This window comes from Apis florea, unplaced genomic scaffold, assembly GCF_048593485.1.
Source record: "Apis florea isolate Af1SG1 unplaced genomic scaffold, ASM4859348v1 contig_1603_pilon, whole genome shotgun sequence".
Lineage (NCBI taxonomy): Eukaryota > Metazoa > Arthropoda > Insecta > Hymenoptera > Apidae > Apis > Apis florea.
In genome coordinates this window covers 616505-644332 of record NW_028256408.1, presented here as the reverse complement: position 1 = coordinate 644332, position 27828 = coordinate 616505, and the positions used below count along the sequence as shown (strand labels likewise).

Genomic DNA, 27828 nt, shown 5'->3' with positions numbered 1-27828 from the left:
ATTTTCTGATTTAAAGAATATAATATAATAAAATACCTTTGCGAATACAAGTAGAAGTGAAGAATTATTATTATTTTTTAATTGAATATAGAAATATAGGGAAAGGAAACGTTATATTTCATTTTAATTAAAATTTGTTTAATTCTATGCCTGTGAATTAAATAGTCTTGTTGAACATAATGCAGGAATAAATTAGTTCTTTTTTTTTTTAATTGAATATAGAAATATTTGTAAGGAAAAGAAAATGTTTTATTTCATTCTAATTAAAACGGTAATTTAACAAATTATGAATTTATGTTAATATTGATTTAATGCCGTCGATCATCGTACCTTCAAACTCTAATCATAATTATAATTACGTTATCGATTTGTATTTGTTCGATCGTCACAAATCGAATTTAATCTGTTTTGGGAATAGATAGTGAAATTAGTCACTCGCACTTACTAACTAATATAATCTAAAAGTAAATCCCTTTAATATTGATCGAGAATCATATTTCCAAACTGTTAAAATATAATAATTTAATTCAAATCTTGATCCTAGATTAGAAATTGATAATATCTTTATTTATTAAAATGTAACTAATATACATTATTAGATAATTGTAAGCCAAAACCTTTTCTTCTTGTTTCATCCCTATTTGTGAATTTATTTCTATCGCAACAAAATCCAATTTTGTACTCCAATTTTATACGAAAACAAAGATTGTTTTTCCACCTGGACGGCTCGATAGTACGTGCTATCGCCTCGTTAAGTGGTTCCTTTGCAATTGACAAACTCGTAACAGGACACGTGGCCTTCTCTCGTTCCTGTTCGCGCTTAAAATTTCACAGCCAAGCATGCCGACGAAACTAAATACGATATTAGAGGAATTCATCGTGGTTATACAAATAACAACGTTAACAATCGAGGGACGGGATAATGGTCTACGGGAAACGATGTTATTACGCCAGTAGGAGGGATTACAGCCGCTATATAATCCAGAAATTACTTGTGCCGCATTGACCCCGATAGCAGCGCGACTGATCTTCAATATGTCCCCTTGAAACGATGATTTCGGCTTACTGGCTGTTTAATCTCTTGTCCCTCGAGGTAAAAGTTACCCGGGCAGACGACCGTTTCCACGATTCCCAGCTGACTTCTATGCCATCTCTCTCTTCTCTTTCTGATTAATTCCCTAACCTATTTTTGAAAATGCAATCTCGGGAAATCCAGGACAATGCGGACGTTTGCCTCGTCGTCTTCTTCTTCTTTCGATCGTCTAACGTGGTCGAAAATTTTTAACATTTTTTCTTTTTTCTTTTTTTTTTTTTTTTTCTTCCTCTTTCATCACCGCGCGTTTAACGATCGAGCTGGAGACCGAGCAGCAGCAGGATTTCACGCACAGGAGGTACGTTTCTTTCTCGACTCAGTTTCATCTTATCCGAAGTATTCGAGGATGGGTTAATTATCTTGCAAGGTAGGAGCGTAGTCGGCAATTTTTAATCAAATATTTTCTGCTGAAGTCGAGAAATACGAATGATTCTGGAATTACGAGACTGGAAAAGTGTAGAATCTATTTTGCTCGGGGTTGGACTCAATCAATCTGCTGTTATCGAGATAGTATTGTAAGGTGTACTACGTTTTCCTGGTTACAATAATTGTAAACTGAACGTTGAAATTTATGGAGCGTACAATTTTTCGTTTAATGAACACGCGAATATGTTTACAATATTTGGTTGAGTTGTTCTACTTTAATATAAAAAGTATTTAGCTACAAGATGATAGCTTAAATTTGTGTAGGGGGGGTTTGTTTGCATTTCAAGATATTTTCGTCGATTTTGAATTTTCAATAATTGAGAAACGAAAACACAACTTGTTTACCCTCTTTCCAGAAGAAAATTTATTTTCTTTAAAATGTTCATCACACGTTGTCGCGAATGTTGTTACCCGTAATTATATCGCGTGTTTAATTAACTCGTGAATTAATTGACTTCGTAATTCAGCTTGTCAAATGTATTACACACAGCATATAAATTTATTTAAGTCGTTCTTCATTTCATATTCTCACTATTTAATCCCTGTAACTACATAAATTAATCTTCATCAACAATATCAATTTACATTTGTTCGATTACCCTACCTACGCAAATTCAATTACCATTAAAGAAATCGATATTCAAAAATGCAAATAAAATGCAATAACACGCAACTCCTCCACTTTTTTTTATTTCAATTATTTTATTTTTACAACTTTTCTTAGATACAAATCCGTGCCATAATCTCCAATTAATTCTTTCGCTATCTCCTATTCAATTTATCTATTACTATAATTGGCTTTTCAACCCTTTCAACCCTACACTTTTTCAATATTTGCCCTTTCTCTTCTTTCTCTCCTAACAAAACTTGGTCATTCGTGGAAATTTTTTATCCCGGTTTTTGTAATAATACCGAATCGAGGGAATGATTCGCACGAATAAACTCCTGGAGTTCGAAGTGGGAAAGTTTAGTGGCTCATTCTCTATCAGTTCTCATTTTCTCGTTAGCGCGCTGCCGGGAACACCAATTTCAGAAACAGTCTACGAGGTCAGCAATTAAGCACTTCCCGTCGTTCATCGTTTTCCCTCGAGAGCTAATTATTGTCCACGCGAACTAACTGTTTCGATATACAGCTTTCGAGGATCCATCCTACCATACAATTTTGTTAGTCTGTCAATAAGTTGGAAATGAGAGAAACGCTGCGTTCCAATCATTTTCATCGCGGCAGATTTATTCCTATACAATTTTGGTTGTATAAATTTTTGCAATTATGTCGAATTAGTGGGATAGAAAATTGGCCGCAATTTCTGTCCGCGAAATTATAGTCTGGTATTTTAGCTATATATACGTGAAGTGTAATAATGATTAGGGAAAATCGCTTTTAAATAGCCAAGGATGCTCTTTATTGTCGAGAAGAATGAGTTTTAGGTGGGAAAGGCATAAAATATGGACTTAATACGTTCAGTCTCAATCTTTAGAGGAGACGAAAAGATATTATAATGGCTCGAGCTTTCGCAATAACTTCGTGTAGGTCGTATCTTATGTCGTATTATAGAGGATATTCGTTTTAATGTCCACCATTTTTCAAGCTGTTTCAATAATCCGAGAAAACAATGTTTCAAACAAAAATTAATCAACTTTCAATAAGCTACATATTTAGATATTAAAAATTTCCCAAACAAGGATCACTTTAAACTTTTACTACGAAAATAGTTGTTTGGAATTTTTTAACATCGAAATATGTGATAAATTTTTCATCTTATATACCGGTTTCCCGGGGAAAAATTATCGTTACTTGTGATATTCTATTCGTTATAATCGACGTTTTTTAAAAAATAATAAAACCTTTTTTACAACACTATTTATTAACACTTTTTTTTACGATATTCCATACAAACATTTCTTGATTGAAATCTTAAAAACTTTCGTGCTTTAAAATTTTAAAATACTTCAAATTATTTATCTATATTAATAGAACAAACCAGTTGATCCATTCACGCGAAAAGGGTTTCATAAATTTCTATTACGATCAAGACCTTGCACACAATGTCTTCTATATATCGCCAATATAGCGGAGGGCGAAATCCCTTTATACGCATGTAATGACTTCAAGACGATCATCGAGATATCTTGCATACTGCTCATAGTATCACTATCTCTCCAGCGCCTAGAAACCCTAACGCTCAATCAATACTCGTACAATTAACGTTGATTATCATCGTGGCTGTTATGCTTCTCGAAAGGGACGAGAAAGAACTCGTTTTAGTTAATGCGTCTCGTCTAGCCTTCACGTGAATTGGATTGTCGGCAAGCGGAAACTTACATTTCCATAATCAATACAAGCCTCTTCAAGTGCTTCGGATATTTCAGTTGCAATTAGAAAGCAGTGCCTTGATCGCCACTTTTTAAATGGGTCGGTTACTAAGGAGTCGAGATATCTCTGATGATAGACCGATAATGTAGGATGAAAAATTATCAGGGAAATTTCGATGACGTTGAGCACAACATAGCGTTGCATAACGTTTCAATTGTGCAATATATTCTACGAATAAGAGTAGGAAGGAATGATTAAAAATTAGAGTTGTTAATAAGTTTTTTATTGAAAAGTTTTAAACGTGTATAGAAAATTACGTGTGTATTATTAAATCGATTATTATTCAAAATATTTTGTGGATGGAACACTTTTTTAGGTTATAAAAAAATATTAGATAAGAGAGAAAATTTTTTTTAACAGAGCAGATTGAGATATTTTACGTGTGCGATTTGATTATATTGAATATTCATGAGATTCAAAAGGAATTAGAACATGCATGATTGTGAAATTATCGTATGAAGATGCATGTGTAAACACACGTGATAAAATAAATTATAAATGGTAATCGTTAATGAACACCGAGCAAACTAATGCCATTAATCAAAGTTAATTTAACTTATATATCTTTTTATCTTATATTGGAATAATTAAAGCTTTGTTAGTAATCTGGAATGGAGAAAATTATAATTTCCTTTGTAATGCAGGATTGTATATAAATAATGCTCCTACTAATTAAAATTTTCCAGTGATGGTAAATATATGTTTGTGTGCAAGTTTTCTCGAATTTCCATTCTATGATTGTAATCGGAATATTCACGTCAATTATGTTTATTATTTGGATGTACGCATTGTTTAAGCTGATTTAATTCGTTCGTTCAAGGAATTTAAATAGGAGGAATTCTATGATTAATTATAATTTAATATTCCACGACTCTAATCAATTATACTTTTTAGATTATTTAACATTGGAATTGTCGAATGATTTTTATTAATCTAAATACCAATTCTATCGAGTTTCTAATTAATTATTTCATTTTCATTATATCATTCATTTCATTCATATCATTCATTTCTTTTATTATAATACAAAAATATCGTATAGAAAAATATTACAAAATCTTTAGTCTTTTATAAATTTAAACTTTCCCTATCACATTGTATATTATTATGCAAATGCTTCAATTATTATCTGTAATCATCTTACATAAAAGCTTCTTACATTTAATCAAATTATGAAATTATAATGGATCTTATATGAATCTTGTAACGAATCCTTCAATTGTATTTCAAGTTTACTTAATTCGATTATAACAATCAGTCTCTAATAAATTTTTTATGATGGAGCACCTCTGTGAAAAGTATAGTTTCGAGCTAGATCGCGTTGTTTGAAATAAATTTTAACTCTTTGCACGATGATCTGATGCATTGTTACGTATCTCTCCACTCGTAAAACGTATAGCCGTAAACTGTTACCTTTAAAAGACACCCGCGACAGTCGTTATTGTCAATTTCTGAAATTGGACGACATTCCTGGAACTGTCTTTATCGTGATTGAGATAGAACCATCCGTTTCACGAAAACTAATCAATAGTTTTTCTACAGAATTTCCATTTTTGGGGGGCGTAGCATACACATTCGAAATTAATTGAAAATTTTAAGGAGTAAATTTTTAACGGTGTATATTCGACATATTATGTATGTGTCGGTCAGTTTTATTGAAGTTTTTGATTCCAATTTTCATTTTTCGTTGCTTATTGCAGATGTAATGTATTATGATGTGAAATGTTTATAATGAAAATGGATCGAAAATGGAAAAAAACGAAGAATTCAATTTTTTTCCTTTTGCTTTTCTAAGTCGTTATATAATTATTTTCTTGCCTTGGTAATAACTTATTTTCATTGAGTTTCATATGCAGTTTAGATATTTTCTTATAATTTTAATAATAAGATGAAAGTAGATGTGTTGAATTGTGTTGAATTAATAAATTTAGTATAGGTAAGTCTTGTTATCAAATTTTTTATGTTGATAATTTTTATTTATGTAATTAATATTCATTTTCAAGACATTATAAAATAAAATTGAACGAATATGAATATTTTAAAAACATTAATCTTTTAATAATCTTATTATTTATTCTATAAGTATTGTTTCTCTTTTGAAAAATCGTAATTCCCTCTGATCTTAACATCTTTAATTGTGGAAATGGATGGAAATTTATCGAACGTCGGAAATGCGAGTTATGAACCTATCATGTTGCCAATTATGAACGCCGTCCATAGATTTATAATGCATCAACTGTTATTGAGAACGTGCAAGATTAGAAGTGCCACTAATTGACAGAAATGTATGCTTTCGACAATAGTTCATACTTTTTGTTTAATAATAAAACAATCTATAAAATAATGCAAAATAGTTTGGTGTGAAGACATATGAAGAAGCATATCCCATGTCATTAAATATTAAATTTTATTATTAGAATAATTTTCTGAATAAAAATATATTGTTATACATTTTCAAATTATATACTCAATTTAATAGAATCTATTAAGATAATTATCTATATTTTGGATATGCATCTATATTTTTTAAAAACAAACTGTTCTCTGGCGTAATATTTTTAAAATTCAGATTCAGAAAAATATTGTGTGAAATTTTAATTTTGTATCAAATTAGAAAATTAATCAAATTAATTAAATTAGAAAAAATTTCGTTAGAAATTTATTTATGATGTCCACAATTTGAAAGTTTTTGAAATTATGTTTCAGGTATATTTAATTATTAAAAATTATACAAACTAAAACTATTCATATTCGTTTTTATATTTAAATAATTTAAATCATCTGTCTTCATCAGATTTATCTTCAGCAACCAAAGTGTCATATTTTTGACACAGAAATGAATCAAACCGTGCAGCTCTTATTACTCAAGCCCCTCGTAATTTCAAGCTGCAAGTTTGCTCTCTCCACAAAGCAGCATGACATTTCAGAATACAAAATCTTTGAATAGGAATATCTGGTATTTGCACCTCACTGAAAAGATGGAGGGATTTCGTTTTTCTCGCGAGAAGAACGACGTCCTCGTTTACCTAGGACGGTTGAGTAAATAGCGCTAAATCAGATCTCTCTCTCTCTCTCTTTCTCTTTCTTTGTCTCTTCTTTTCAAACTTTTTGAAGTATAACGGTCGAGAGAAATCTTTCGATAATCGTTACACTTTCTTCGTTTATTAACGAGATAGAAAGATTAAGGAGAAAATATCTGGTTCCAAGCTTTCTTTCGTTTCGTCCGTTCCATCGAACAAATTATTATTATTATTATTATTATAGATCGAGGTTCGCAAGCAAACTCAACGTTCATTCTATCAATATGGAAAAAATATTGGATGGAAGAAATATTAGAATTAGATTGGAAAACCTTTCATTTATTTTTCTAGAATTAACACACTTTTTTTATCAGAAGGAAAATTTATATAACAATGGAATAGAAAACATTGGCAACTACTTTAGAATAATTTTACATTAAACAGATTAAAGAGATTAAACTGAGACACGCGCAATCGGAACTTTGTTAGAAACTATCATAAAATGATTTCAATAATTCACACATAAATTTCTAAAATACACGTCAAAATCTCGCCCAAAATTACGTTTCAACCACGATATATAATCCTGTACACGAACACACACACATACACACACCCTCTCCCCTCCCCCAATTTGAATATCCCCCACGAAACTCCTAATCGTTTGGGCAGGTTAGGCATCTTCAGAATTCTAAGTGGTACAATCCAAGTAATTTGGCACGAGGGGAAATAGCCGCCCACCCACATGGGCACCGGCCCATTATTTAAAACACAGGGCTGGTTGTTGGGTTACTAGCTCCGGTCAGCCTCAATAGAATACATTACCGTTATGCAAAGCGGAAGAGAATTTCGCAGAACCCGCGGTTCACGGCAGCTCGTCGTGTATCACGCTTCGTGTAATCTCTCCGCGTGTCTCTCTCTCTCTCTCTTTCTCTATTCCCTTTTGCCGCTTCCTCCAGCTTCTTCTTCCGTGCCGGTTGGCTTACCTAGCTAACTGGTGCGAGCAACGAATGGTGTGTGTGTGTGTGTGTGTGTATGCGCGTAGCCATCCACCTGCTGCAAGAAGTTACATGCTGGGACCAGACCGCCAAGCGTTTCCGTCCTTTTCAACGCTGCGGTTCACGGCTATTCCACAATCTCGGGCACGATAAGTGGGTGGCTCGTTACTTTTTGATCAATATTTAACGGCCACAGCAGGCTGAAATTGCGTCCCTCGCGTTTCTTGACCTCTGACGATCGCTGGTTGTGGATTGTCTAGGATGAATTTTTTGATTTGTGAGGATGATTTTTTTTCTTTTTGTAGCTTGGCTAGGGTTAGTTGTAAAATTGGGTGAGTTGTTTCGGATGGATCTTGTAGATTTTGTAGATTTTATTTTTTACTTTTAATGCTTGCTCTGGTAGTAAAGACTTTGATCAATGTGGATTGGCTAAGGTGAATTTTGTAGATTTTGTGATTTTTTTGGTAGTTGGAGTCTTAGTAAATATGTAACATATAAATATTCTTAAATATAATTGTAAAATAACAGTTTCTTTTGATATTCAAAACAATTAAAGCGAAGGATATCGAAGAATTATTAATCACTATTATTGAAATTTTCTACTTTTTCAATTTCATTTTTTATAATTAAAATTAATGACATCCTATAATATGAGTTTAAGTTATACGAAATTTCAAAGTAATCCAACTACACAAAGATCACCAGTATTCGATTATAACCTTAAGATTGTAACTTGAAGATGTTCAAATATCAATTTCTTTAATGAAAGTTCTCGTAAATTGAAAATAATTCAAGGATAGATGTTTAAAATTCTCATTTCAAATCCATTAAACTATTCGTATCGTATCCACACATCTTAATTGATAGTTACAAGTTCAGAAGTCGTAGTTTCCGTGAAAGTAGGGCACATGGAACGCGTCGTGTAATCGACAATTGAACTGCGCGAATTGTTTTTTAATCAATGGACTTTTATAACAGTCCATTTTACACTTTTACATTGTACACTGTTGCGAAGCAAATATTGTTTTCTCTTTGTTACCCTGTCTTTTTGCTTTTTCCATTCTTTTTATCTTCCCTTTTTTTTTTTTTTTTATTTTATTTTACTTTCTTTTTTTACGAGTGAAACAGAATATCAAACGGTTAAAACTTTTTTCTTTCTTTTATATCGATGAAAAAATTGAATCACCACTGTTTTTTATATTGAAGTATAATTTAAAATTCCGAGAAAATTTTTAATTATAAAGATGATTTCAGTATCGTTTATTAAAATACAATTTAAAATTCGGTGAAATTTCTCGAAAATTAACACTGTTCGATAATCGATCCTTTCATATTTCACATGTGTCACGTCAAAGAGGCTTGTAAGCAAACGTTAAGATATAATAATTGGGAATTGATGATACAATGGAGAGTGAGTAATGTATTGCGAATCGTACAATGATGCTAGGTTGCATCGAGCAAAATACAATAATTCGTGAAATCGTGAATCTGTATTCAGGTTACGACTCTGCTCAGTGTAAAACTATCGAAGACGAGATATATAGAGGTAAGATACGAACTTTACAATGCGCCACGATATAATAATTATATATTTCCCCACGAAATATGATGCTCGTAGTTTTCTTTGTGAATAAAAAAAAAAAAAGGGAATGTTTACAAGAATTTTTAACTTGTTATTGAAATCGACGAAAGAATAATATAATTATTAATCGCAATTAAAAATTAAATTATTATATTTGTTTGGTATTTAAAATTGTTTCTGTAATCAAGTTAATCTTGCAATATAGTGATTGTAATTTCTATACTACCTTTTATCAATGTAATATTTTTCGAATTTTCGAAATATATTACAAACGTTTATTGTGAAAAATCGTGAGCCCTTAGCATCGATCGTTTTCGCTCAATTGCGCCCGGAGATCTATCGAGGCCCTCTTGCCAGTGACATTCATTTTTTCACGATTTACTCGGATGAACGAACAAGATTGTTTATTATTTCATGACCATTAAACATTTTTGGTCGTCGAAGACACGATCTTTTAACCTTCGGCCAACGCCAAATCGCTAATCGATAGGAGAAAAATCGCTCGACGGAGAACCCTTAATCGAACTCTCGATATCGATATCGAATATGGATTATGCACCACTTTGCTCACGAAGTCGTGTTGACCCAGGATAAACGATATTTTGCAGCCGTGAATACCGTAGTACCTTATTATCTAATACTATGGAAAAATTTTAATACCTGAAAGATACACCGATCGTCTCTGTTATGATACGAATTAATTTCGTATATTTCCGAGAACGAATGAAAAGAGAATATTATGAAGAAGATATGCTGGAAGAGGGTAATGGACCGTGATTATCTCATAACAATGAGATATTGTTCTATAAATGATAAATGAGAATTAAGAATAAATTTATATTATAATTATCTGGGATAATATTATGACTATATTATTAATTTAATAATGATAATAAACTATTGAATGGATTTATAAATTTATTATACGATTTTCTACGAGGGGTTTAATTTAATTAGAATTAGTATATAATAATATGTAGAATATATTCTTTGAATAAATTAATGTGTTATATAATACGTATAATCTACGTATTATGTGAAATTTGAGTTTATTTATGGATATTCGAAAATACATTCGGACTATAATCTTTTAAATCACGTGTCGAGCATCGATTTATTTTTTTCAAGTTGAACAGTATTTAATTGTGATTTTTTGAGAAATATAATTATTAATTCGTGTTAGATAAAGGCAAAAATATATATCTTCGAATTTTAAATAATATATTTTTGTTTATTTGAATTAATAATAACATTAGAATAATATTATCAAATAAATTTCACTTCAGCTTATTTTTTTATTCTTTCCATGAAACAATATATTAAATAAGATATTTAAATATTTTTTTATTATTATTAATATTTAACTATTGATTATTAATATTTTTTTTTTCTTAAAGGAAGTTTTCTTTATAAAATGTTAAAGTATCATTTATAATAGGTATCAAATAAGAAAAAGATGCATGATGTAATATCCCTAGTAAATCCATAATACTTTTATAATAATTTTTTTAAAAAAATCGTAAAATAATCAAATATTTTTGTAGATATCTTATTCCCTTTTTTATTTTTCCAATTGTACTTTTTCTATGAATTTTGAATCTTTTATATAACAGTGAAATAATTATTAATACAGTTTTAAGAAAATTATTTATAAAACGTCAATTCTAATGAGAAGAAAACGAAAGAAACTTAACGTAGAATACATCCAAAGCAAATTCGATTTGGATTAAAGTCAAAACATACTGCTTATTTTTATCGTGAATCTCATTTTTCGAGAGTGTGCAGAAACTCTTCAAGCTACTTACGTTTGCATTTCGTATTTCTTGAAAGTCGAGCATTCACGTGATATTACGTTTCACGGGCAAGTGACACTTTTCATGAAAAGGCTAAATATCAAATACATTTGCATGAAACCGGCTCTTCAATCTCATTTTCTTATGATTGTCCATCATTTTTGGGTAAATGTTTTTCCTTGATTTCGTTTAAAGATGTAAATTTGAGAGGTGGATATTTTAAATAATGGAATTCCAAGTTTGAATCATCTTTGAATATTCTGATATGTTGTTATTCGAAAATTTCTGAGATATCATTTCATTATATATTCCATTTCATTCAAAATATTTTAATTGTCTGGATATTATAATACAAATTCAAGAAATTGAATATTTCCATGATTTAACGATATCTACATTTCATTATAATGTCAAAATGAATTTTAAATTTGAAAAATTTTAAACATTATTAATCTTAAATCAAGTTGTAGAAATCTAAATTTAATTTATAAATATTACTATCTATTATACTTTATACTTAAAATTTTATACATTATCTTATTTTGCATCAATAATTCAACACCCCATATATAAGCTTTAAAATGGTAGCGCGTCAACGTTGCGTGAAATTCGCCTCGTAGTCTGACTAAGTAATTAGCTCTGTGTCGTTGTTTTAGAACACAATTAGAACACAATTATTTACTTTTCAAAGTAAGCATACCATGTGCTTAAGTCCATTTGATTTAATTTAGGAAATCGTTAACAGCACTCGATTCATTCGTACTTCTTTCAGACACTCAGTCTATTCAGAAAGATTAAGAAAGTTCGACAACTGTCTCGTTATTCCATATTAGCCTAAATATGTCGAGCGATGATGGCGTATAATAGATGCATTACGCGATATGTACTTTCAAGCAACGTTATAGATGATATTATTATCTAAGTTTAATGCACGAGTGAAAATTGAATTTTGATTTAATTGTTGAATGAAATGGAATATCATATTTCGTCTAATATTTTTAATATTTTATTGAATTCTATTTGTTGATTGGGTGAAATTAATATCATGGGATACTTGTTTCATCTCTGTTGTACCCTGTTTTTCACCAAGTTCTTTCGACAATGTTAATTAAATATCAAAAAGTTTATAGAAATAAAATTATTAATTATCAGATTCTTTCAATTGAATCAAAATTATTTCTTATCTGTTTAATTTTTTTTTTTTTAAATTGTATCGCAATTTGATATGATAATAGAAATAACAGATGACTTGGTATTTTTAATTTTTAATTTTAATTTTTCTTCTTTTAAATTTTTAATCTTTTTAATCAAGATAAATGAAAATTGTTAACTAAGTTATCAAGTTTGTGTATAAAGTTCAAAATTATGTTTCGATACGTTGAAGGAAGTAAAATATAAATCTTTTAAGAAAATCGGAACAATAGAATGAAGCTTTCTACAAAACATGCCAATTCAATTACTGAATACTTCATTATTTTGAAACGTCTGAAACAAGATCTCATTGAAAAGCAATATTTATTATGCAACAATCTAATGGATAAAAACATGTTGAAAACTATTAGAGAAGAAGATATACGAAGAAAAGTCTCTTTTATCTGGAAAATGAAAGGAAATGTCTTACTACTTTTCCGACATTTTCGACTTCTTCCTCTCAGACAGGTTAGTTGATTAGATAGGGTCAAGACTATTTAATCAAAGAGTCTAGCCATCGAACCATGGTCTTTGGAACGAAAAAGGAAATTTATTTTGGCTAGAGATTTCCTCGTGATACGTATTTTATTAAATCTTTAGAAATCTGGCTCAAATTAATTTTGTACAGTTCATATATTTTCATTGTTAGAAGAGGAAATTAGTAGAGCGTATATTTTGTAAAATTCTTTTATTCAATTTAATTATCTTAATTAATAACGCTCAATTTCAAATTATGCAAATAGCAGATGCATTTCTTCGTTTTACATATGATAATTATGATATTGATTCTTCATTTCAGTAGCTTCATTGAGATTACATGAGTCGAGCATTCCGTAATCTCATTTCAGGTTCGTTAATCACATTAATTGGATCGTATGAAAGTGATAATATTTTTATGTCCGATTTCTAATTCATTTTAATTTATATCACGAATATTATTCCATCTACAGTTTTAAATTTTGCTAAAAAAAATATATGTAAATTTCTAATCATTTTTAAATTTGATCATTAAGAAAAAAAAAAGAAAAAGAAAATATAAGAATAGAATTTTTTATTTTTTTATATATTACATTCTGTATATTATGTTACAAAAATTATATTTTCAATCTCTAATTAATATATCGTCAAAATCTATGATAAATGTTTAACAAGTTTTTAATAATGTTTGATCCAATTTTAAAAGAATTTGATTATCTTCTATGTGACATATATATATATATATATTTATATTTTAGTTACAATAATAAATCGTATATTATTCGTTTGTAACAAATTATTGAACTGAAATGATATTGTGGAATATCAATCATGACGTAGTTCCTAATCGAACAGTTTTAAATGTTCAATTGGACATTCTCACTATGGAGCATGTTTATAATTATTACCAGGAAGTGGTGTTACCAGCGATGAGCATTCGCTCCCTTGCTCCAGAGTCAAGGGATTCATTCAATCCAAACTGCATCCCAACCCAAACATAACTAACTAATCCAGAATTGGTCAATTTAACTAAGTCAAGGCCTAACTAGACCTTAACATTCTGAACATCAGGATGTGCCTAACTTGCCTTTCGATTAAATTATATCATTAACATAATCTAATCCAATGTAACATGTTGAATATTTCTAATATAATCGACACGTCTACGAATACCAAATTTAGTTCATGATTACCGCGTGATGATTATCGGTATGTACACGAATGAGATCTAATAATATTTTATTAATCTCTTCTGGATTAGATTATTTTATAAATAATATAATTTCTTCTAGATTTGACAAAAATATCTATCATCTATCATTATTTTTATTTTAAACATTCTCGAAACATTGTTCGATCTATAAAATTAAAAATTAATCAATTTAATATTTTCTTTTTAAGAAATTAATCTCTGATATATTGGTAAGATCGTTGTAATATTCTTCTAGAAATAAATTTATTAACCCTCTGGTACTCTCAGATTAAATCCTATTAAAAGTAGAAAAAATTTAAATCGCTATAACTCGAAAGATAGTAACTTCCGGTCAACGAGTGAATGATCGTTAGAAATTTGAGATCTTACTCTTTCAACTGCTTCCTCGTTTATCCTAATATAATGTCTGGTTCCTGAAATATCATCGTATAAGGGAAAAATAATTTTTCATCATTTGCTTTAAACCTGATTAAATCTTATTAAAATTAAGAAAACTTTTAATCGCTATAACTCCAAAAATAATAATTCCATCTTAACGAGTGAAAGCTCGTTAGAAACGCGGAATCTTTCTCTTTGAAACGCATTTTCATTTATCTTGATACGAGTTCCGGTTCCTGAGATATCGTCGTGTAAAAGAAAGGATAATTTTTGATCCCTTGCTATCTCTCTTCTTGTCGCTTACTCTCGCTCGCACATCGTCTTACTGACCTAACCCAAGTTCCAGACGAGTGATAGACGAAATTCTTGAAAAAACGTGGCACGCAATTCCTGGAAGAATGTAGTACGCATTCCTAGGAAAAAAATATAGGTCGCGAATCCATTCATAATCTCTGTTATCTATGGGCACTTTGAATCCTTATATCTCAGCAACCGATTGAGATATCGAGATAAAACAAAAAGAGACTTCAATGCTATGGTTTTCACTATTTTTTGAATGGATTTTCATGACAAAATTTTTAATTTTTCCTCGCGTTTTTCATATTAAAACTCGAAAGTTCAATTTACACTTTCTACGTTATTATTTGAATATTTGAACTGCATATCTAGTAGTCTATTATATTATTGCAACATTTTAAATTTCCTATTTCTCGTAATGAATTTCATTATTTTTTTTTTTTTTGAAAGATCATATTAGTTATGAGATCGGTTAAAATTTATTGGACAAAATATACGTGACCCAAATCTTTGCATCCTTCTGATCCCAATTTGATAACGGGATTTTCAGGTATTTCCAAGCATCCATAACTACTAACTTAAACTGAGCATGCAACCAACACTAGCCCGGATGCAACGTGTTTTGCGGACACACTTTTGTTATTTATGCAACCAGCCGGCCTCATTATGCGATTCGCTGGCAAATGTATTCATGAACGAGGCGCGTTAAGGTACGTGAGATGGCCGCGTGTTGCAAGTACGAGGTCTCGTTCAGGAAAATCGCATGCGTCGTAACGTATCGTGGTTGTCAGTCATATTAATAGGGCCGTTAATGAAGCCGGCAGCTTGATGGAACTATGCTAAATAACGCCGTTCGTAGCATGAAACCGCCAATATGTAAAACATGACGTATCATTTGATTCGAAGTACCGAATAATAAATCCATATTTATGAAATTTCAACGTTATCCAAATTAAATGGCACTTCTTTAAATTGTTCGAGATATTTCAGGTTTCTTTTTTTTATTTCAATGTGAAGTCCATTTCGTGATATTAATTGTGTAGTATAATATCATTCAAATGATTTCCTCAATTTTCTTTTCATAAACTTTATTGATGATTATCTATCATGTTTTTGTCATACATTATCAATAGCGATTGTAATATTTTTTTCAAATACTTTGTTAATCGTGTATATTGGTTTTTTTAATTAAAAATCCACGGAATTAAATCATCATTGTTTTTAATTTAAAAGTGTAGCGTATAATGTGGATTATATTTTTGCATTATCGTAAGATATTATCTATTTTTCAATTCTGAATGCTCATAGGAATTTTATAACATGTCGATCTAAGGTTTTTATTCCCTCATTTTGTTATTTCATTTATAATTGTTATTGGCACGGTTGGATGGATTTAATTGAAATACCTAAATTCATGGTTATTATAATGAGATTCTATTATTTCTATTATAAATCTTATTAGTATTCAATATTATATGTAAATTTAATGATTTGTATTGAACCATGAAATTCAAATTCTGAAAATGACATTTCATAGAACATTAATTTAATGAAATAGAATAGTAATATATTTTTCCAAAAATATATATTTGCAATTGATATTCTATATACAATAATTGATTAAAAATATTAATGAATTTTTATTGCTATTTTTACATTCCTATTACATGATATTTTCTTACGTATTTTCATAATAAAAATATATCTGTCATTTCTGCTATACAATGATACAGATTTTATCTTTAATAAAACGACAAAAAACGATTTAATTAAAATTATACAATCTTGCCAATTCAACATATAAATATATCTCGTAAAATCGTTCTTTAGTAACGTATAAATAATTCATGTAATAAATAATCATTAATTAATTCAACGAAATTGATTATTCCAAAGGAAACAACAGAGGAAGAAAATTTAATTAATCCGATTTTATGTCCCACTCTTGAATTTCATTTGATTTTGAGATTTCCACGTAACCATGGCTAAAGACGAACTTTCTAATTAAAAGAGTCACGAATGGTATATATGGTTATACCGTGTTGTCTACACTAGAGTGAGTTTACCTATTGTCGAATTTCAAGCTAACTAAACCCCGGGTGACACGATAGCTTGTTACCAGGCATCAAACTTTTAAATTGAAATAAAATCAGCGTTCGTAACTATGATCGTCACGTGAATAGGATCTTCTTTAAAATGGCGTTGTTTACATGTTTTGAAAGTTTAAACTTTTATGAAAACTATTTTATTACAGTTAATCCCTTTTGATAGAAGCGATACTGTTGTGGAAAATTTTATTGTTATCGATTACGAACTCTCGGAATAAACAAACACGTAAAAACGCAGTAAAATCAGTCAAGATCTCTTAAAATTTTGTTTATGGCGGAATTTTATATTTTGGCTGACATATATCTAGATTTATGTATAATTTTGTTCCAATTATTCGCAATTTGGCGTAAACATTAAATTTAACGTATACTTATATATTTTTAAATGAGGTTATTTAAAGTTTAGCTATTATTTATTTTTTCTTCTTTTTTTAGATGACTTTAAAAACATATCCGTAAAATATTTATAATATGAAATTTGTTATTTGTTTGAATTAGTTCTATCTTTGGAAATATATTATAAGAAAAAATTTTAAAATAGTACTAACAAATATTAATCGACAGTTAATTCATGTAAGTATTTCTAAAATTATATTTTATTTAAAATCGTACGATTAAAGCAAAAATTATTTAATTCGCAATTACAATGCAAGCATTTACTCATTCTATAAAAATTTAAAATTTCTTGTTACTCTTTCTAGGTAATTTTAAATGTTTGAATTTTCAATTGTGCTAACTATAAAAATTTGTAATTTAAATTTTCTTCATTTTTTGCTAATTTTACATATATAAAAGACATCGAAAGAAAAAAAAAATGCAGCCAAATTTAGTGTTAACATATTTCGACAGGATGTTCGAACGATTTATTGACAAGAAAAATCGTTTAAATGGGAATAACGAAATAACCAACTTAAGCAATTTAAATGAGATACACGCCTCGGGTTTTTCTCTTCTTAGCGAAGCTTAGAAGCACCGTTCCTCTCGGCTTACTTCGTGACACCTGACTTTCGTTATTACATGCAAAACACGCGTGCTCCGTCTTTATTCCTCGAGATTCCCTCCGCTTTAAAATAGTTCCCCCCTGTGACGTGAAATCACAGAATATCTCCGGAAATAGTGATTCTGAGACTTCTCTGTTTACCTTCTCTCGCGTGTATGTTGCCCCATCTATAATTCCACATCCCTGGGATATTACGTGCGAGTTCTTGTGGAAAGTCGAGTTCGAAACGAATTCGTATCCCTAGGGTGAAGAACTTAGATGTTTCAATGAAAATGTAATCTGTAACGGAACTACACTTATCAAATGGAACGTTTTCCTTGTGGAGGATTCTGTCACCTCGACAACTTCTACGACACGATCCTTGGAATTGAACGTTCTATAGATATACACAGGAGTATCGATGATAAATGTAACGTGTTAGTTGTTAGTTGAAAGAAAATATACAGTTTCCATTTTTTCAATTGGAACATTTGTTCATTAGTGAATAAATTTTTTTTTTATTTCTATTCTTTGTATTTAGAACGTTTTCTCAAATCTTAAAATAAAATTACGAAAATAAAATTCATTTTAGATACGTATAATATCTTATCTTTCATTCAGGATGGAGTTATATATTTATGTTTTTTGAGATATTTGTTTTTCTGTCAAAGAAGAAGAAAACGTGTTACTAGCACAATGTATGTTAAAATATGTATAGAAGAAGAGGACTTCTTGAACGTGCAAAGAGGATATTCTGAAATCATCCTTATATAGCGATGGTACATGTTTCTCATAACGTTTTTATAGTAACTAAGAACTGTATAACTAAGAATTAAACATGAAACTATCATTGAGAAACTTCTTAAATTATTTTTTTAAATTGATTGATTATATTTTCGACTGTGAAATAAGAGAAATACATTTTTAATTGCTCTCCTTCCATTATATTGGATTTTAAATTTTTTTTAAAAAAAAAGAAATATATTAATAACATATAAAATTTGTTTCACATTTGTTTCATACTGATTACACGTATAAATCACAAATAAGCCAATATTTGATCACACGAAAACAAATTACAATGGAATTTCAGTTCAGAGTATTATTTCTTCATTACGAGTGATTCTCGAGACGCAGTTTATAGGAATGCACCACATATTCAACTGGATGAATTGCATTGAGGGGGCAAATGGAAGAAATGGCGCAGGAGGCAGCATAGGGATAAATACGGTAGCATTGCGAAGGCTTAAGGTCCTGGCTCTGACCCAACGTGTATGTCTTCATAATCTCTCCAGACTTAGCCAGAAAGAAAGGGAGAGAAGGATGGTCGATATCATGTGCGAGTTGGATCCAAAATTTCTCAGCCATTGCACCCCCTTATTGCCATCTGCGACTGACTGATGGTATCAAACCACCTTCGAATATCGATCAACTCAATCGAAGGGGATGCACATGGTCCTGTTAGTTTGATGAACTTACGAAATAGTTGGTGTTGTGACAGAATGGGAACCGACTGGTGGAAACTTACAATAGTTGCATAAGTGCTTCGCATTTAACAAGCGTCAAACCATCTTGAACTGTGGTGAAGTTGGGCGCAGGAACTGGCATCCGAGACTAATTTCTTACTCCCGTGATTCAGGCAACTTCTCTTTTGATCGCGAAATTGTTATGTCAAAGCGAGTCAAAAATTGTATACAACGTAATGGTGGATGAATTGGGGTAGATGTATCATTGTTTTTTAATGTGACACTTTTTGGAGATTCTTTGTTCAGTTCTTGATACAAGATATATCAATGAATTTTTTCAAGATTTGGAAACTTGAGAGTTTTGAAAGATTTTCACGATGACTAATTACATTAAAAATTCATAGTTGAAAGAAAGAAAGAAAGGAATGGAATATTAAGACAGACGAAAATCTGAAAATGTGAAAAGGATTCTGAGGATTCTCATCTTTTATATTTTATCATTATTCATATATATATATATATATAGGTAACATATCAATATTTCATACATTTAATTACTATTAACTAATTATCAATACATAGATTATTAGATATTTAATTGAATGTGATTTAACATTCCGTAATATATATATATATTTATTATTAATTATTGATTAATATAATGTCCAGTAAATTAGAGACGTTTAATACCCACAGATAATTCGATTATCCTTGATATCCGGCTAGATATGCGATTCAGTGAATTCCTTAATATTTCATTCCACGGAAAATTAAATTACTCGAATTGTCAGCAATCGAATAAACCATTGTAATGGTCCTTCACACATGAGCATATGGATTCGTTCATTAGTAGGAGTTGAAGAGGTGTACGAAGTCAGGTGTTAAAACAAAGGTACTGGCGAAGACGATAAAGTTTAATTGGAACTTTAATTGGAATATTTATTACGTAACTTTTCCACTATGAAGTTTATATTTGTAATACGTGGAACATATCGTTGAACGTTATAATATCCCGAATGAAATGTAATTATACTTGTGCTAATTAAATTTATTGAAACATTACGAAAGAGGAAACTGTATAAAGTATTTTAGCAGATAATAGTATTTTATTGGAATTTTTCGCAGTAAAGTTTCGAAACGAAGATAGTAAGAGGTGACCGCAATTTATGAAGTTATAATTTGTTAATAATTTCCAGTATCGAAGCTCGGAGTAATAAATTGGTAAATTTAGAACAACGGGGTAGATGAACGGTTATTAACGTCCCTGAGGTTTTTTCATATAATTATAACATGTTTTTTTTATTAACTTATAAAATATCTTCCTTCCTTTGGATAAAATAATTTTAAATTTTTTAATTTTACAAAATTTCTTCGAAGATAAACAACTCAATGATACCATAATGAAACAGTTTTTGTCATCAAAAGTTTCATTCTTCATTCCCTATCTTTCTCGAAAATAGGAAAATTTTATAAATTAATGATCCATCTTAAAAATACATAATAATCATATTGATACAATAATATCTAATTACTAAAAAGTAATAAAAATTTGTAAAAGAACAATTTCAAGAGAAAATTAAATATTCCCTTTCCATTCTTCGATATTCATGTTAATCAAACACAGCGATTTATAGCATTTCTTTTCTTAAAAATAAAATTATATAATCTATCTAAATTTTCAATCAATCGACCGAATGATTTCTAATCATTGCCAATACCACAAATTACACACAAAATATCTACATATATATATCTTATCTTCGACGTACACAATGTCACATAGTATTACAATGAGGCATTAAATAACGACGAGGAGATTTCATTAGCATGCCACCGGATAATCGTGGAACATGGGACAGCGTTACGATCTAACGCACATTAAATTGTATGCGGAAATCTTTATGTGGCCAATCTTGGAATTAAGCCTGGGCCTCGTTTCCGGTTAAATGACCTTTGAAAGAGAGAGAGAGAGAGAGAGGAGAGAGAGAGAGAGAGAGAGAGAGAGAGAGAGAGAGAGAGAGAGAGAGAGAGAGAGAGAGAGAGAGAGAGAGAGAGAGAGAGACTCTTCGATCAGGTTTGCGGTCGCTGTAACATTGTTTGCAGATGGTCGGACTATCGACTAGACCGCCAAACCCATTGCGGCTATGCAGGAAGGTTCACCTGCTATGTACGCACGTCACGGCCATGAAATGATTTAATTCATTACACCAGCGAAAATTGTAATATCCGCTGATTAGTATATGAAACATTGAGGTTGGAAAACATTGTTCTTATCCATTTTTGTTTTAGCATTTTGTTCAGTAATTGAAAGTGCACGCGACATACTTGTGCATTAGATTTATTGCGTTTAAAAATGATGTAATTGCATTGGTATAAATATTTAATTTAATTTATTTTGTAAAGTTAGGTGAATGATGTAATTACGTAGAGGGTGCAATGATATTTTTGTTCGTTTGAATTTGGGATTAAATTTGACTGGATTAATAGAAGATTATTTTGCAAATATCTATAAAATTCTTTCTCTTTTCTCCATCGAATTCTACATTTATTACTTATCTCAAGTTTAGAATTTTCCTGAAGATATCGATACAACGTTCTAAATTCATTTAATTGATTCACCATCGAATTTCTTAACAAAAATTAAGACTTTTGTAATTTTCCATTAATCTCCACGCTTCATTTATATTCCTCTCGTTCATTCTCGTTTCCTTTTCTTCCAACAGCTGCCAATCACGCGTAATTAACCTTCTCGTGAAAGGATCCGTGTAACGTTTAATCTTTTAATTTCTTTTGCGCGGGATGAACGAGATTCCTGCGCACGCGCAAAAAAAAAAAAAAAGAATTCCCCGTAAAAAGAGGTTCCATGAACCGGGTAAATGGATGAACCGAAGCCATCTACTCGACACGGTGGTGGATCCATCGCACGTTCGTGCGTGAAGCGGAATCGAGCCGTAGCCGATGCGTTTCGCGTGTGTCTGGTTTAATCACTCGCGATTAAAATAAATTCCAAGGGAATAGAGGGTTGCATGAACGAGACGAGAATGGGATTTAAATGTAAATCCACTCCGTTAGCCCGCAACACTTTCTGAAATCATCCCCCCGTGGCGCGCGTATGTCGGTGTCCCATTTATCTGTCCAATCCCCCGCATCAGCTCTTTCCATCATTTTCCACGCTCAAACAAATTTCAAACATTTGCTCATTTGTTCCTGTTTCCCTTCCTTTTTTCCTCTTCTTTGTTTTTTGAAATGTCGCCCGTTGTGCACGATTTGTGCGTGATGAATACGTTTGATGGATGATGTATTATTAATTGAAAGTATAATTTAATAAGATATAATTCAATTATTATTTACATTTAAATTTGTTGAACTCTTTAAGTGCAAGTTAATCCCAAAGATCAGATAAATAAATCCACACAAAGTATATGGAGACGTACACGTACACTTTAATATAAAATTTGTCTTCGATAAATTTCACGTAACGAGGCAAAAGTGAAACGCAAAGAAGATCAATACACTCGTTTGAAGATCAAACTAACCCCCAAAAGTTTTAGTTATCGTGTGCACAACTATCTCGAAAGCGCAGTAGCGCGTTAAGTATCACCAGGTTCCACGAGCACTTAAGTGGCCGCGTTTGAACTCCATTTTCGAGAAGGAAGCTGTATAAACATTGCAGAGCGACCAAGGGGGTTGAATTCACCACATCCGCATGAAGAAGCAGCAGAAAGGAGGTAAAACGTGAGACAGTAACGAGAATGTAAAAATAGAAAAAAGGAGGGATCGGGGCGAAGAAGAGACATTTGAGAACACCGAAACGATGAGATAGAAAAAATATGTATAAAATGGACGGGAGGACGAGGATTTAGGAAGCTGATGAGATGCAGGATCCATCACGAGGAAGATAGAATATTTAGTTTTCTTTTAGGATACGATATTATTTTGTTTGAAATGAGATAATTTTTTTTTCCTATTTTTGTTTTTATCATCGAATTTATTCTTCCGTGTTCTCGTCTATTCTAATGAATTATCAATCTCGTTATCTTAGGTTGTGGAAAAATGAAGATGTTGACTTCTTTGGGCGAAATTTCATCTTTATATTCGTGTTTTAGAATTATTATTCTTTCGAGTGATACTGTTTCATTTGAAATTGTGTTTATAATAGTATACTGTACGATGCTACATTCTTTTACCATCATTCTATAAAAATAAAACTGAATAGAGAGCATCTTGATATAAATAATTCGTAATTAAGAAATTAATCGAAAAATAGATTGAAACGAAATTCTTACTGAAAAGTTTTCAAATAAATTAATAAAAATGAAAAATAAATAAATAAATAATCAAATGAAAAAGATGTTAGATAAATTTGTTGATATTTATTGATATTAAAATCATTTTAATATATGCACATACATATACATATATTTATATGTAAATATGTGCATTTCAAATTAATGATTTGAATATGTTTATTTTTCCAAATGTATTTTTCAAATTTCCATATATATATGTACCGCTGAACGTGTTTAGAAAACAACATGTCTGATCATGTATGATCTATTACTACTTACTGTCGCGAGTATTATAATTCGTTTTTGATTCTAATATTAAAATTAATTATTTTATTTCAATTAAATAAAGATAAGGGAATTTTATATAATTTCTTTTTTATTTTATTAGCATTAAGAGATGCCAGTGTCATTTTAATTAAACTTATACAATTACAATGATGTGGATAGCTGGTAGAAATGTTTTATAATACACACTTTTACAAGAATGCGTACATTACTAACGTAGATAGAAATTTTACATAATTTGGACATGTAAATTTAAAGATCGTAATTAGAACAAATATTCCTTCAACCATCAACTATTTTCTCTTATATTTTCTCCTTCTCCACGATTTTTCAACGCTTTCAAAAACCTTTTCTCATCTAACAACAATCATTTTCTCCTACCATTTCTCTTTTCAGATTCTCTCAAAATTTTGCAAAATTTTTACAAACACACACCTATAAACTTTTTCACACCGTCTGTAAAAATACCCTCCATTTATCCCCCTTAACCATCCCCTAATATCACAAATCTTCAACAACGATTTAAACTTATCTCACGAGAGGATGCTTTCCTCCGGAATCGGCCTCGATCTCGACGAAAATATCATCCAGAAGATGTACGGTCCACCGCGAAGGAAGAACTTCCTCTTCTCTGGGGTGTTTATCATTCCCAACTATCATGGCCTCTCCCTTAAAACGTAACGCCATTTCGAAAGGGAGATAAACAGCCATTCGTGCCACTCGCGCTACATATTAATTATATTCGCAACGAACACTCTCTGCTCTTCTCTCTCTCTCTGTCTTCGGTTTCTATGAGTTTTTGATTATAGATGACGTTATAGGAAACAAAATATATATATATATAGAGCGCAGATGGCAGCCACTCTTCATCTGATCATGACTCTTACTAACTTCACTTCAAATTCGTTCTTTGATGTGCACCGTGGGACACATTTCCGCTTATCATCAAGCGCACGACCTTCAGTCCCGCGTCAATTATGACTTTTATCGCGAGAGACTTAATGAGGAAGCTCGACGAAATCAGGAGGAATAAGAAGATTGAAGGGTGAATCTCTGAAAGGGGAGATTTGAATTGCTTTAAGGCTTAATGTAGTCGGATTAGTTGATTGACGTTCTTTGGAAAATGAGATCTTTAAGGAATTTAATGTTTTTTTTTTCCTGTTGTTATTATGCATATTAGGGTGTTACATCGGAATAATATTTGGATTGGATTTAATTGCTTCGAAATTTATTTCATAACGTGTGAAAGTTATAATTTCTAACTTTATTATTTTAATATTTGTACGATTTTTGATGATATAACAATTATTTCGTACATAATTGTGCATGATTATTTCTTTCACGACTAATTAGGCAATCATTTGTAAAATGAAATGACAGATCCACGAGTATTTTAATTTTAACTCAATACTAATCTAGTTATCTCTTCAACTGAAAATCCGCTATAAGTTTAATCTTCGCAGTTCCAGCTTATTGTTAGTCATCATAATTTGCATCAAATTTACCTAATCTTCCGTATCCCTTACGAAACTTATTTAATTCGGTCGATATTAATCCGTTTATCTCATTTATCCCTGCAATATTTTCGTAACACGTCTAATCCAGCTCTAATCATTATACCTACACCGTGAACCGTACCGATACATCCAGTCTGATTAACACGCATCCAACACATCCAACCCACATAACTCGGTTCAACCTATCTATCTAACCAACGTATATCCCATGCCAAATCAACTTAAGCTGTTAACCTATATCGGGCACGACTCAGACACGTCGGTTACTTAATTTAATTTAACCCATCTAATTGGGTTTATAGAATGACTAATCCAAATCCAACCTACACTGTATACAGACATCAAACTTCCCACGATAAATCCATCTCCAACGATAAAACTGGTCTAACGATGATCGAATCTTGTTTTTCATCGAAACGAGCTAGAACATTGTCTAATAGCCAGGAGGATCTTGTGAATTCACGATCTACAGTCAATCACAAAAGTCTTCGTATACTTTATATGAATTTAATTAAGTTGAAGACAAAAATGGTTTTATTAAATTATTGAGGGTTTAGGATATATAATATGAAGCAATTTTTCTTATTAGATAGTTATCAGTGTGAGGAGATGAAATCAATTCGTAGAATTTCAGACTTTATTAAATACAAAATTTTAAGCTATAAAATATTCACTTCTTAAATGCTTTATTACGTTCTTGTTATAAAAAATATTTTCAAGTTAAATTCTAAGAAATAAAAATTCGAGAGTTAAATGCTTCCATAATCAAAAATATTTTCCATCGAATAAATTACTCTGTAATGTGTGACCCATTACACTTCACACTTGCACAAAAATTTTTATTAAAATCAGATGGTATAGAATTTCTTTATATCAGTTATCATAGGAAGACTTTTATGAGTGACTGTATAAGTCGGTAGGGGGTTACGTGTCCTTCGATAAATTGAATTAAAGTCGACCAACCGAGCTCTCTCGAACTTGCCGATATACCGAGTGATGAGGCCACGAGAATTGGCTACCTTTCGCTCCTTAATTTCCAACGTTACCCAGGAAATGATAGGAATGAAAAACTGGGCGAGGGAAACTGTGGCGTAGAACTGTGAAAACGTTGGAAGATTTATAACTATGCGGGAATTTTTGTTCCCGTTTCTAGGGATATTGATTTGTCCGGTGGATGGCGGATATGGATTACGTTGAACGATGAAAGAACGAGTTGTTTCCGAATATTTCTCGGTCCGACGCTTCCTGAATTGAATTGTTTACGAAGGTTTAATTGGAACGTTGAGAATGCGAGAATAATGGGATCTGCGATTGGAATGGATGAATAAGTGACGAAGTGATGTTGCTTTTGGAACTGCGTGGGCAGAGTGTTCTCTTGTGTAGTGTTATTTTACAGAAGATTCAAGTGTTAAGTTCATTACTGTTAAATGATACGAAATAAACGTCTCTTTTTGATTGATTGATTAAAAGTTGTAACTGTAGTGATAAATGATGTTTTATTCTGAATTAATAATTCAGAGTTGTGATTTATGAATTTTTGAGAAATATCGAAAGTTTTGATCGAGTTTATCGCACTTTTTTTTATGGAAAAAAAGAAAAAACATCGATTGAAAGTTGTTATGTTTCAAGATTTATGGATCTTTGTGAAATAAACTTCGATTTTTTGTGAATTTATTGAATATTAAATATTATTATCGTTCTTTCGAATTTGATAATCGTAATTTCCTAATACATTTCAGAATTTTGATTACATGAACATTTGCAAAATGCAAAAATTTTGATATTTCGTGAATATAACGTTCAGAATTGAAAAGTTATATAAATTTAACTGTGGATATCTGTCATTATTTTTTCAGAACAGAATATTTATGATCACGTTCGAATATGGGTACCAGCATAAATGAGATAAGAATCAGTGTGTGTATGTATGTGTGTGTTAGGTCTCTTTCAATCGACGATCGTTAATCGTTATTGATGGGATAAATGAAGCGTTAATACCACTTCAGATTGAAATACATTACATTAGTGAATATACTTTGTATATTCGGATATCAAATTTTCAAATCTCCGACTCTCACGCTCCAATTTGTTGATTTTCATGGTTGGAAAGTTGGCAAGTGAAAGGAATGCGGGTCCATCTAAATTATAATGTAATGTAAGGTTATTTTCCATGACGCGATTATCGTTATTGGTCGAATCGGATCATGTAGCATTGAATAAACAGAACACGTCGAGAGTAAGTGAGACAGAATTTTGAATCGTTGACGTAGACATAGACACGAGTTAATAGATTAATCTGCATGAGATAACACGAAAGAGATAAAAATTATCGATTGTATCTA

The 27828-nt window shown here is 30.8% G+C and overlaps 1 protein-coding gene and 1 long non-coding RNA gene across 12 annotated transcripts in view; one reads left to right on the top strand and one right to left on the bottom strand.

Annotated features, from left to right (window-relative positions):
* Positions 1 to 27828, top strand: part of CASK (peripheral plasma membrane protein CASK) — a 235986-nt gene that overhangs the window by 102307 nt on the left and 105851 nt on the right. The window lies entirely within an intron of this gene.
* Positions 18797 to 19545, bottom strand: LOC147658864 (uncharacterized). The gene is made up of 2 exons (XR_015290726.1): positions 19409 to 19545; positions 18797 to 19225 (listed from the first exon to the last, which is right to left on the bottom strand). It is a non-coding gene; the product is annotated as an uncharacterized LOC147658864 (long non-coding RNA).